Raw genomic sequence first — 14,428 nt, forward strand, 5'->3', positions numbered from 1 at the left:
AAAGGCCTTATCAGACTATATATGACTTTATCTTGATGACCATGGGTCTGAGATATTAAAGAGGCAGGGGGCCATCACAGAATCACATCACAGAATTAATTCTGCTACCTTTGCCAGAAATGTCCCTGTGTGCCAACATTTTTGAGCACAAACTCAGGGTAACACAAGCCTAGACCAGCCTGCACTCCAGACAAAGACATCTGTTTTCCCCACCCCTGCAAAACTCAGTCAGCACAAATCAACCCTAGGAACCCAGTGTCTCTCAAAAGACAGGCTGAAATGAAGACACGGTATGAGAGCCCCTCAAAAAGCTAATCCTGAGAATTTGCTGCCAGGTATGCACCTGCTCCTGACAGCAGTAAGAGGCAGGGCTCACACCCTTGGGCTGTACTGTGAATGTGTTCAGCAGCACCTCCTTCCTGGTCTAGTTTCTCCTTGAAAACAAGTCTCACGGGTGATACAGGGTGGCTTGCATTTGAAAAAGACACGCACACACCTGCACACAAGCACACTTTCTCACCCTCGCATTAAAGCTGTACTCCCTGCCTTTGGATAATAACATAATTTTATGAGAGGTCATAAACCCTGTGGTCTTAGCCTCAAAGTGAGACAAGTTTAACGAGTATGGCAGATGTAGCTTTAAGAGGAAGGCCCATGGAATAAACAGGCATCTCGCTTTATCCTCCTCTCTTGAAGCCAAAGCTCCAAGTAACTGGCTGTCCATGCAGTTTTCCTGCCAACCACCTGGATGATGAGGCACCAACACTGCACCTCTGAAGATGTGAGCAAAAGTGTTGTTCAAGTCTCACAGCAGTCATCAATCTCTAGACAGAAAACTGGAGAGTTATGGTGAGTAATGAGCTGGGGTATTAATCAATGACAATGGATCTGCTTTTGCAATCTCTTATTAGCCAGTAAGCACCTGGTAATGTTCCCAGTTTACATTTGGCTAGTTGAATAATCTATCAGTCAACAAGGTCCTATGATTTGATTTCAGCAAAAGAACAGACTTAACACCTCTTGATGTCACCTGAGTTGATTCAGTCTTTAAATACTGCTGGGAAATCCTTTACTTGAGCTTCAGCTTGAACTTTGCTGTCTAGCCACCTCACATCTTTGAATATAGGATATAGTGAAAGCCATTTCTTTTTAAAATCACCTCTGAATTGCTAATACTCCATCCAAGACCCATCAGTTACATCTATAACAGTAAACTAAAACTGTGCCAGGGAAGTTCAGAGAAACTGGGATCCAATCATCTGTACCACTGAATTTTCAGAAAGGTCCTTGACATAGTTTTGGCTTGCGCCTAACTCCAAACAATTCCTGGACAAAGTCTGAGTATTAGCACAGAACAGAGGCTGTTTTCAGTAGTTAGCTTGGATGTGGCCATGATATTCTGGAAAGTAAGAGAATTTAATAGTTTGGGTGTGGGCCATTCTGTGCCAGCTGGCTCCAGTGCTAGGGGAAAGTGCCAGGTATATTTACTTTACTAATACAGACACAGCTACCAAATATCAAAGCTGAGTTGGCTGCAGCTGGATAATTACTTATGTCATGTCTTTAGAGAACCTAGCTTGCCTGGGAACTTTGATTTCTACTCTTGTAACTGGTCGTGTTGCAATGTGCCTCTGACTAAAGGTGCAGATCTAGAGTGTGTCTACACATGGATCCTTTTGTGAGAAAATAACCTTGACACCCTAAAATAATCAGTGGAGATCTAGTCAATATAGTCAGTGGAGTGTAGGACACAATTTCTCTCTTTTTTCAGGTCATTCCTAGCTGTGCTCAGATGAATCAAGTCCCACCCACTGTGTAGCAAGGACCAGTGCTGACTGCAATGAAGCCAGACAACCTATCTTAAATCAAAGTACCTCTGTTGTGGGATTTACCTTGTTCTGTAGTTGGGACTAACATCTCAAGGTAAGATGTTGTTAACTGACTAATGCCTGGGTGAGTCGCTCACCAAAGGGTTATCAACTGCTGAATCAAACTCCGAATGCATGGAAACTGCACCAGAAATGCTGCCAAGTATGATGGAAGTCTATTTTACAGAGTCATAGAATGGTTTGGGTTGGAAGGAACCTTAAAGACCATCCAGTTCCAACCCCCCTGCCACGGGTAGGGACACCTTCCACTAGACCGGGTTACTCAAAGCCCCGTCCAGCCTGGCCTTGAACACTGCCAGGGAGGGGGCAGCCACAGCTTCTCTGGGCAACATGTGCCAGTGTCTCACCACCCTCACAGTAAAGGATTTCTTCATAATATCTAATCTAAATCTACCCTCTGTCAGTTTAAAGCCATTAGCCCTTGTCCTGTCACTACATCCCTCCCGTCTTTCCTGTAGCACCCTTTAAGTATTGGAAGGCTGCTACAAGATCTCTCTGGAGCTGACTCTCCTCTAGGCTGAACAGCCCCAACTCTCTCAACCTATCTTCACAGAGTAGGTGCTCCAGCCCCCTGATCATCTTCATTGATTCCTCTGGAGCTGCTCAAGCAGGTTCATGTCCTTCATATGCTGGGGTCCCTAGAGCTGAATACATGACTGCAGGTGGGGTCTCACGAGAGCAGAGTAGAGGGGGAGAATCCCCTCCCTTGTTCTGCTGGTCACGCTTCTCTTGGTGCAGCCCAGGATGCAGTTGGATTTCTGGGCTGTGAGTGCACTTTGCTGGCTCATATTCAGTTTTCAGTCCACTAATATCCCCAAGTCTTCTCTGCAGGGCTGCTCTCAATCCACTCTTCACCCAGCCTGTATTTGTGCTTGGGGTTGTCTTGACCCATGTGCAGGACCTTGTACTTGGCCTTGTTGAACTTCACAAGGTTTGCATAGGTGTACCTCTCCACCCTGTCCAGTTTCCTCTGGATGGCACATCCCTTCCTTCCAGAATGTCATCTGCACCACACATTTTGGTGTTGTTGGTAAACTTGCTGAAGGTGCACTCAATCCCAGCGTCCATGTTGCCAACAAAGATGTTAAACAGCGTTGGTCCCAACACGAACCCCTGAGGAGCCCTACTTGTAACTGCTCTCCACTTGAACATTGAGTGGTTGACTGCAACTATTTGAGTGTGGCCACCCAGCCAATTCCTTATCCACTGAGTGGTCCATCCATCAAATCCATGCCTCTCCAGTTTAGAGACAAGGATGTCATATTTTGCATAAGTCCAGGTAGATGACACCAGCTGCTCGTCACTTATCCACAAACACTGTAACCCTGTTGTAGAAGGCCACCAATTTGTCAGGCACGATTTGCCCATAGTGAAGCCATGTTGGCTGTAAACAATCACTTCCTTATTTTCTATGTGCCCTAGAAGACTTTCCAAGAATATTCACACCATGATCTTGCCAAGCACAGAGATGAGACTGACTGGCCTGTAGTTCCCTGGGTCTTCCTTTTTCCCCTTTTTAACAATGGGGGTTATGTTTCTGCTTTTCCAGTCAGTGGGAACTTCACAGGACTGACATGACTTCTTAAATGTGATGGATGGCTTATCCACTTCATCTGCCAGTTCCCTCAGGACCCTCGCATGCGTGTCATCACATCCCATGGATTTGTGCACCTTCAGGTTGCCTAGATGGTCACAAACCTGATCTTCTCCTACAGCGGGCAGTTCTTCATTCTTCCAGTCCCTGCCTTTGCCTTCTGCACCTTGAATGGTGTGACTGGAACACTGGCCAGAGAAAACTGAGGCAAAAAAATCAAGTACCTCAGCCTTCTCCATATCCTGGCTAACCAGGTCAATTGTCTACTTTTGCCTAGACCTTTAGTTCGGTGATAAGCCCTGGTGCTGAAATGCTGATAGTTGTACCTCTGCAAGAACCTTGGCTTTCAATAAACTCACAAAGCTGCACTAATTTTTATCATTACTTTGTTTCTGAGATAGAATTCTAAGGCCCTTTCCTCATTCTGTGTAAAGCTGTAAATAAGACAACATTTTAACAAATGGGACTAATAAGAGAGATCAGAGGTGCATTTGCTCACTATATTTCATTTAGACCACATAATGAAGCTGGGACTTGTACTCTGATGTTATTGTATTAGTTACCTACAGATTTAGACCAGATTTGGATTGTTTGTTTGTTTTTTTTTTTCCTCCTTAGTTGTCCTGATATCCACTGCTGTAATATAAAAATCTCCACTGGCTAGCTGCTGAGGGCAGGGGGGGATGGGGTGGGAGGGCTGAGGAGAGAGAAGGACGAGAGAAAATGCCAATAGTTGTGCATCTTCCTTGTGAGCACATCCTAGGGACAGAGCAGCTAATTCCTTTAGCTTCATTTCACTGTTTTAGTTTCAGGGGGCTTGATATGCTCAGAAGTTGTTGGTACATTTGGCTCTCCCCCTTCCTGTTATTTATGTGGAGTTGTATTTCATGTTGTTGAAGGTATTTGGAGGGACTCCAAATAGAAGAAAAGCTATGGCTTATCCTGAGAGTTGAGATGTCACAGTGTTAAGGGATAGGCAGATAGACAGGCAGACAAGCTGTGCTAACACTATCATATTCCTTTATCTTTTCAGATCAAATACCTACTGGTAGATTAGATGACTTTTCTGTTGTTGTGACGTGCACTATTGGCAGGTAACAATCTTTCCTTCTCCACATCAATGCTGGCAGTGTGCTATGCCAGATTTAAACATGTATGACTAGGAATGGAGTGTATGTACTGGGAAAATAGCTTAAATACTTGCTTTCTGAACGGCTTTAATGTTTGAGCCCGTGACAGTAGGGCTCAAAGTATGATGGTAGTACTATAGTTGCTCAAGAAGCTATCTGTGTTTTAAATACCACCCCTGTATTGTCATCTACACTCTTGAAGGACAAAAGAGAAAGGGAGAGGTTAAAAAGCTTGAAGCTGTTTCTGTGCATCAGTTAATTAATAATCAGAGAAATATATATTCTGGTTGAAGATGGCTGGTAGGAGGACAGGATTTTGTGATAAATCTATTTTATGGGGGGAATGTTTTTTGTTTTGTTTTTTTTTTTTCTTTTTTTTTTCCCCAGGGATTATGTAAAAAGGCTGTTCTAATAAATGATTTATCAAAGCAGTAAAGAATGAAGAAATTTGCTAGGGCTGTAGCTCAGTGCATATGATCTTCCTGATCCTGCACATCATCTTCCAGGAAGGTACTGACGTTGGAGTCTATGACTTCTCCTGTCCTGCCCTTTTCCTACATGACTGTGTAAATGATTAGCGAGCAGAATCTGGGGTAATGTCTTGGAAAGTGCTTTGGTTTCTCCCCATTTCTTCCACGGGATGTCTTGGTAGTGGGGCATGCTGAGGGAGATTCATGCCCTTCTCATGACACCAGCATGATCACCAATGGCTTTATGTAACTGATATTACTCAAGGGCTGTTCTGTTTTAATCAGCTGAAGTGATGAAGAAGAGATTCAACAATCTATCTCAGAGTGCATTTGAAGACTATTTTGCAACTGTAAACTTTTCATTCACAGTGAGTAGTGTCTCTGCATGGCCATGAATTAGTTTGTGCACTAAGTGCAGTCCTGAATTAGCATATCGTTAGGTTCCCATGGATCCCTAATTGGTCTTTCTGAGTTTTCTGTTTCTCTTTGCATGCTGCAAGGAGAATTAGCGGTTAATGTGCAAAACAGCCTTTTGATGATCTGCTACCAGGTTGGAATAACATGTTGCCTCTCTTCAGCAGAAGCTTTTCTCTGGATGGAGCCCAAGCCTTGGTAACTACACTGAGCATCCCATAAATCAGAAGTCAAGGCCATGACGAATGACAGGTCCAGATGCAAGCTTTTGATCCAGACTCCTGAACTGGGAGCAAATTCTGATTCTGATTCTGAATTCAAATGTTCCTACAGAAGCAACACTCATGTAACTAGGCTGGTCTCAGGCAAGGCAAGGAAAAGAGGAACGTCAAAGGAACAAATATTTAACTTGTCTTAAAACTAAGATGACTTTTTTGATCTATGTTCCCGATACTTGCTGCACAAAACTACCATCTCAGAGATGCACTTTGTAAGATGTTGCAACAGAAACAAATAGACATTGTTGATTATTAGCGTTTTTAGGCCAGAGATACTTTTTTCTGCTCCTAGCTGTCAGTGTATTTGTCTGAGTGCCATGAGAGATCTTTCTTGGCCTACAGTTTATGAAAGTCACTAGCTAAGGAAATGATCTCATTCTTCTCAGCTTTTCCCTCTTGTCATTCAACCCATCTTCATCTCACTAAAGGGAAATGAGGGTAACAGAGGAGCAAGGATCTGGCTCTCAGTCTGTGGAAGGCAAATTCCCATGCAGGGAAAGAGAAGAAACGCCATGCAGGTGGGCTTGTTATTAGTACAGGAGGAGTCTATGACCCTTGCCTCCCTTGTGACCAAAGTGCTTCTGCCCAGGACATAAGAGGGGGCCTGGGCTACACCACTAAGATAGAGGTAGCTGCAGAAAGCACTGGCAGTTGGTTAGACCAGAGGTCCCACTCCTTTCCTTCCCCCCAGCTTGGTAATTAAAGAAATACTTATTAATATAGTGGGTTATTAATATAACTGTCCCCTTAGCACATGGCTTCCTTACTTAGTTACTAAAGTAACTAAGGAAAGTCAGGGAGGAATTTCTGCTGGGAAGGCAAAAATAAGGTGTTCAAATCATGGGAGTCTTCTCTACAGGAAGGGTGCTAGGGAGGAGGTCCTGCCCCTCTCCTCCCACTGGGACCTGGCCACCTACTCCTCAGCACTTCCTTGCTACTTCATTTCATTCCTAGGACTGTTCAGTTTTTCTTTCTCCATGTTTATTGGTCTTATCAGAAAATGGAGGTTTTCCTTTAATTGCCTTGCAAGGTCTTTACCTTGCTATGTTCTTTACACGATGTACTAGCTGCTGTCTTGCAATTTTTTAATGCTGTAAAGAATTTCAGGATACAATCTGTATGTAAGTAGCTCTATAATGTATGTGTGCATTGGAAGGTATTGTATTGTAAGGTGATTTATGAGTACTGGAATACTCAATAAAGGAGTTCGTCTGCAGATCAAGGGCATAGAACTTCAGCTATTTTCCAGTGTCTAATAGGGTTGGATAACTTTTTTGAATATTTAACCTTTCACTGATGCTTATCATGTCCAAGTGTGATCTGTCTATCCAGTTATCCATTCCATCCATCCATCCATCCATCCATCCATCCATCCATCCATCCATCCATTCATTAATGTATGAACAGTCAGAACTGACCATTATGCTAAACAACTACTAGTAAATATTTCACATCTGCATGATGAGATAATTGGAACCTTAGATATTCAAAGAATTGGCTCAGAAATTTGCTGAACCATTAATATTAATTTTAGGAATTTGTGGAATAATAGAAAACCTTCAAAGTGTTACAGAAAAAAAAATTATATTATTAATTTTTAAGGATGTAAACTAGAAGACCTGGTAAACTTAGTTAATCTTTCATAAGCCTAAGTAAAATTATGTAATTTTTTATATGAGATGATATGTCAAAGAATTAAGAGATGTGAAATTAATATCAATCATCATGGTTTCATGGAAAATAACATATATCAAATGAATTTGATTCCATGAAATTGCAGGTTTGATTATTAAACTAAGTTTTCATAGAGTTTACCTAAATTTTTCTAGAGTATTTGAGAGAGCTCTTCATAGAAAATGAAAACAGCCTATAACAAACTTCTTAAGATTGGACAATAGGTAGACCACCAAAAATCCTGTGAATTGTGATTTACAATAATGAGGAGTTTCTAGAAGACTCCTCCAGGAGCATGCTGAAATCTCTGTGCTATTCTTTTTCTAATATTACCTGGAAGACATCTAAATTAATTACTGGTAAAATTTGCCAATCTTACAAAAATGGTGAAGTGGTAAATAATGATAGAAGTAAGTCATGTTGACCTGGGTCACTGTGTAGGCTAGACTCAGTTAAAGAGTGTTTATTTACATCCAGCCAAATGCAAAATTAAGTATCCACAGGAAAAAGCAAGTGGGTCATTCATAGAAAGGGTAAATCTTCACTAGCAAACTGATTCTAAGAAGAACATGGGTGTCATGATAACAGCCAAATATATGAGCTCTCAGGATTATTTTAAAATACTCAGAGTTCCAAGACTCAGTACAGTATGGCTCAGGAAAGACCCTTACTGGAATTCTGCACTTAGTTCTGGTGATTTCTCAATAAAAGTAAGTTTTAAGAATTATTCAGAACTATAAGACTAATTCTAGGTCTGAAAAGTAATGACAGTTGACACAGTTTATCGAAGAGAAGGTTAAACGGTGTTCTGACCACAGTATATAAATAATTTCTAATAGAATGTGGGGGGTTTAATATAGAAAAAAAAAAGATCTTGATGATTTCTTCTGGATGGAAGCAGACATTTGATAAATTTAAAATGGAAATAAGACACTGAGTCTGCATTTTTTAAATATGAAGGTAATTAACTATTTTGGAACATCTTGTTTAGCAATAGGAGTGAAGCACCTATCACATGAAATCTTGATTAAGAGATTTTCTAAAAGAGATGGTATGACTCAAGCAGGAGGTTTGAACCTGTCACATGAGCTGAGGTATCTGGCATATGTTATTTCAGAGTTCAATCCAAAGGATCAGAACAGTCCCTTCTGAGAGTACGTATCTGTCTGTCTGTCTATTGTTCATTTTGCATTTCAGATATTTAGAAAATCAGTTCTTGTCTACTAATCTGGCATAGACTGCGGTAACATTCATGATAGAGGTGACAATTGATGGTAATGCCTTATAATAAATGGCCCCAAAGTGTGGGCTGCGGACCACTGAGACAGCTGACTGGTACTCGTTCTTCATCTTGCTTCCAGCTGAGAAAAACTGAACAGATGGGAAGGGGAGATTAAATGAAGAGTGAAAGTAGATGGCATGATTAACTTTCTCTAAAGGTCAGAACACCCAGTGCAGAAGGCAGCTTGAAATAGACAAGCATCTTCCTTATGTCACCTTCCCATCTTCCTGTGCGTGGAACTACTTCTATACATTGAGGCAGTGTGAGCTGGAACATACAGAAAAGTGGTTCCTGTTATTGTCAGATGGATGCTCTTAAATTACTGCCTCAGAGAAGCAGTATCTTCTCTGAAGAAGGCTGAGAGCTGTAGATGCTGACCCTGAATGTGTTAGTTCAAACAAAGGACTTTTCTTCCTGTGAGTCTTCTCTTTCACAAACTATTTGTGGGTTGGGTGGGTATTTTTGTTTGTTGTTGTTTTTTGGTGGTTTTTTTTTTGTCATACAGAAATTATTGTCATGACTCGCATTGAAAGCACAATGTTAAAATTTAAGATTAGACTAGGATTTGAACACTTTAAATTACTGCATGGTCACATCTAGGATTTTGACTCATACATACATCCGGAACAAGGGCACCTGATCAGGATTAACTTTTTCTGAAAGGTGAAGAAGAAGTAAAAGTCTGATCTAGAAAGCCACAACCTGATACCTCATTATGGGTAGGTTGGGGCAACCCAACAAATATAGAAAGACTTGAAGCTTCTCTTGTGGGACAGTCTGGAAGTTTCTATTTAGAAACTAGAAGTAGTGATGAATAGATTTTGGCCACACTTTTTAAATCAATATTTTACTTTCCATGGAAGGTGTGAAAACCAGCTATAAAACTAGAAGTGAAATCAACAGGAAAAAAACTTTTCATATGCAGTAAGTCATTGGGAAACAAAAAGAGAAGAGAGAATCTCTTACTATCTCTTACTATCTAGACCAGGAAGTTGTGAACTGGTGCTGAACTATGCTAGGCACCAAGAGGAGAAAGGAAAGAATTATACAAGTACATTTTAAGCTGGAAGATAACATACTGTTCAGATCCAACCAGCTGTTGTATCTGTGGTCCTTTCAGTGTCAGTGTGAGCCCTCAGTGTTTTCAGCTATCCACAATGGAAGAGAAATGATCAGTTGGCTTCTGTCATGAACATCAATAGAACTGAAGCACCTTCATATTATAGCACAGTTATTGATAAACTCCTGTGGGTCTGTCAACAGAGCATTCACCATTAATGGCCTTCAGAAGAGCATCCTGAATCCTGGAGATCTCTGAGAAGAGCCTTCTGCAGTCTCTCAGAATAGTTACATTCAGTCTATCATAGATTAACTGAAGCCTGATATAATTCTGGCTTCTGGGGCCCCTGCCCAATGACCTGTCTGAACTCTTGATCCACCCTTGGGTAAGAGAAAGGAAAATAAACTTTTGTTTTTATTACTGAAATAAGGGGAGTCAGAATATTGCTGGAAAACACATTTATGAAAGTGCCTTTGATTAGAAAAACTGAAGACCTGAGAAAGGCAGGATGGTTATTGATAATTTGGACGATCTTAATTTGAAACAATGGGGTAAAAATATGAGTTGCTCTTAAAAAAAGTGACTCTTGCATTGACTCCTAAAGTCAAGTAGCAAAAATTCTTCTCTCATAACAATTTTTAAAGGCCTAGTAACATAATAATCATTCTGGACCCTGTTCAGCCATGTCATAAGATGAACCATAACCAGGGTAAATACTTCACAATTTCTGGAAAGAGGCTTATCTTTTGTATAATCATATAATTGCACCATTAAATGGTCAGAACACAAACAGATTTGTAGATCATGTTGCCAAAAATGAAGAAAACCTGTTACCTCTGAAGTAGCCAAAGACAGCAACTGCTCTTAGATGCACCACTTCCCTTTTATAACAGTAAACATGCCTTGCTACATATGAAGGGCACTGAAGCTCAGCTGGTGAAAAGGGTGGACTCCCATTGTCTCTAGGTTTTCCATGGGTTACATCGCTGAGGATCTCATTAGAGATGTGCCCTGGACTGCAAGGAAGACCAACAACATCCTGAGCTCTAATAACAAGAGCACAGTCAGTCGATTGCGACTACCCTTCTCTCTACTAAGCACTCATTAGACTACACCTGAACATCTAGTTCTGGGCAACCCTTTCCCCCAGCATAGGAGAAAGACAGTGCCAAAGTAGAGTATATTCATCACAGAGCCATCAGACAAGGGCTGGAGCACTTGGCCTGTGAGAGCAAGAAGACAGAGAGAGTCTCTTTGATTCAGAACAAGTTCAGATTGGACATTAAGTTTCTTCAGTGAGAGGGTGATTGGTTCATGGAACAAGCTCCTCAGGGAGGTGGTCATGACATCAAGCCTGTCAGGGTTCAAGAAGCCTCTAGATGATGCTCTTAGTCATATGGATTAGTTTTAGGTAGTCTGACAAGAAGCAGGGAGTTGGACTCAATGAATCTTATGGGGCCCTTCCAACATGAGATATTCTATGATTCTATAATTCTCACTGGTGCATGGTGGGAGAATGAGAGCCAAGTGACATAAATTGAAACGAGAGGTCCAGATTGGATATAAGGAAAAGCTTTTTCACCCTGAAGGCCAGCAAGCATTGGAGCAGAATGCCCAAATTCAATCCACTTTTTCAGTGATTTTCATTGTTTTTAATAACTTCCAGAAATATTTGCTATTGCAGAAATAGATACATATATAGTACATATATAATATACATACCTATACATATTTTATGTATGACAGATCAAGACTGGGGAGAGTGGAGATGGTGTTTAATTTGGTTGGGGATTTGAGATAGATGAAATTAGAAATGGTTAAGAAAGGTATACCTATTTTTATGGGGATCTGCAGGTTGTTACCCTGATGACAACTGTTGAAGATGTCAATATATACTATTTGAAGATGTTAATCTCATCTGGGGATTTTTTTTTTTTTAATTTTGGTTTGCTTACTTGAAAAGAGAAGATATCACATGTTACCAATACATTAAAACAGTGATAAGGTTGCAAAATGAAGCACTCGAGTTAGAAATGCAAGAAATGATGTTACCTATAAAATTTTAATTCTATATTGTTTTGTATATGCATTAAGGCATTGCTACTAACCACACATATCTGTATTTTTCTTTTTCATGGCTTCCTTGTTTTAATTACTGTAGAGAATGAATAACATAACAGGGTGAGGAAAATGGCAATGTATCAGACTCATTATTGCAAGTGTTGGAATGTAGACAGTAAATAAGGCAGGAAAAGGATGGTTTTGTAGTTGTACAACCAAATGCTGCCTTGGAGAACTGGAATTGATCCCTGTTTCTGCTATGACATCGCAGTTATGCTGGGTATATCATAGATCATGAAATTCCTTTAATAGGATTTCCCAGGTTATTTTTCTACTAGTAAATAAAATAGGGCAGGCTCTGAGTGCTGTAGGCTTGTATCTACACGCCTAAACTCTCATCCCTCAAAAGAGGGTGGTCTTATCTATACTGCTGTCTAGGGACAGTCCCTGGCCCTTGTCACTGCTGAGCCATGCCCAAAGCAACGTCCAGCCATGAGCTGTCATGGCCAAAATGGAGCCAAAGGCACACAAATGTTAAAAAGATATGGATAGTTATGGCAGATATGTGAGGCCTCCTTAGTTTGCTAGTGAAGATGAAGGTTTACTGTGTGTTCCTCTTTCCTTGGTGCTCTGTGTGTGACCTGAGATCTCACTGGCAGAAAGGCTGCTGCCTGTACCTGCATCTGAAGCGAACATAAACACAGCATGCCCTGGATTGTGCTAAATACTTTGAGAAAACAAGCAAACAGACTGATCAGACTCATGGCATCTCAGATTAAGCATCCAAGATTAATAAATACTTTTGAATATCTTTCTATGCCTCATCATCCCCTGGGTGAAACAAAGACACCATGAGCACTCTGAAAATTCTGTTACTTAGCTCTGTGAACCTCTCAAATGCTCTGCTGGGAAGGGCCTTAGGAAAACAGATGAGGAAATAATAATAAATTCATATTCATAGCAGTGTTTGAATATTGTGCGGGAAGGAAGGCCTGAGGCCAAGCACGGAGCTGTGAGGATCTATTGAACAGCTGCTCAGTAACTAGCTAGCTAGACTTCAAAATGCTGAAGAACAGTCCTGTGCAGTGAATGAGACAGGATAGATGGATATAAAGAAGTTGAATTTAGAAATACGAGGGGACAGATGGATGGTTGGATGGATTGATAGAGACTCGTCCATTCTACAGCTGAAATTCACCTTGTGTCAGAGAGGTCTTGGGAAAACAAAAAAACAGATGTAATCAGTAGCCAAAATGCTGCAGTGGGTCTGCAGTCTCACAAGAGTGGCACGTGGTTAAGTCTGTGCTCTGCAGATCAATCGCCTTGAGTTCAGAAATGGGCCTGCCCATTGGAGGGGTCATTATTTCTGACTTCTGAACAGAAACTTCTGACATGAATGAGAGTAGCAGTAGAGACCTTCCTCTGGCATTTCTACACATGGGGGTGTTTGCATTTGAAACTATAATATCCTTGGAGCACATGTGGGACGAGCCGTAGACTATTCAGGTTGATCTACTCTATCTAGTGTCAAATGGGTTTTAGAGGATTTGGCAGCAGACAGCATGCTGTGCAAGCACATGAGAGCCTGGTCAGGTTTTTTCCTAGGTCCCAGTGCTGATGGACTGATTTGAAGACCAGAGCATTAAGTTTTTAATCTCTTTATAAAGTTGGTTTGTTTTTTTTTTTTTCTTTCTTTCTTCTGCAATTAACTCTTAACACTGCTAATTTCAATTAGTCATGTAAATGGCCATTCCCCCTTTGAAGGTCATTAAATGAGTAGCCACAAAGACCCTGCAGTAATGAGTTCCTCCATATGAGTAAAATAATTTTAAATTATTGTATAATTGTGCATGTGAGTAGGCATGTACAAACATATCCATAACTTAGAAATATTCTGGATGGACTCTATCACTTGCGTGCAGAGATGGATAGAACACTGATAGACACATTGACTGACAGATAAATAGAAGATGGATTCTGCTAACCTATTCTTGTCTAATAAATTGTTAAGCTACAAAAGAAAGCAGAAGTCCCTGTATACAATGTATAGATTTCCTACAAAAGAAAGCAGAAGCCCCTGTGTACAATGTATAGATTTTCTTTAATGTGAGTTATTGGAAAAAGACAGAGCTGTCCCTTTAACAGGAGAGCTGCAAACAGCTGTTCCTTATGCATACATGCTTGCTTGGTCTGAAAGTTTTGGTAAGTCAGTGCATAACTGACAGTTAGATTTATCTCCCCAATAAGCAATCAACATTATAATAAAGGAAAAATGCTTTCAGTGCACCTTTGAGAGTGCATCAGAAATTAATCTAAACATCAAATTAATTATAGTTTGTAAATGAATAGTGGCTCACAGCCCTAATACTTCTCCTGCTCCTCCTCCTCCCCCTAAAGCCTCCCCCAACAAACTGCAATGGCTGGAGGTGCTGTTCAGTGAGTTTGTTGAACAGCTCCTTCTCTTTCTTACTCACACAACTTTTTTCTTATCAGATGGAGAAGAGTCTCATCTTTACTCTGCAGACCTGAAGTCTCAGACCCTGGCTGCTTTGGAGTATAACAGAGAGTGGCTAGCA

General features: G+C 40.8%; 1 protein-coding gene across 15 annotated transcripts in view; it reads right to left on the minus strand.

Moving 5' to 3' along the window:
- Nucleotides 1–14,428, minus strand: part of CELF4 (CUGBP Elav-like family member 4) — a 707,595-nt gene that overhangs the window by 26,410 nt on the left and 666,757 nt on the right. The window lies entirely within an intron of this gene.

This window comes from Athene cunicularia, assembly GCF_003259725.1.
Source record: "Athene cunicularia isolate RWA chromosome Z unlocalized genomic scaffold, athCun1 chrZ_part1, whole genome shotgun sequence".
NCBI classification, from domain to species: Eukaryota; Metazoa; Chordata; class Aves; order Strigiformes; family Strigidae; genus Athene; species Athene cunicularia.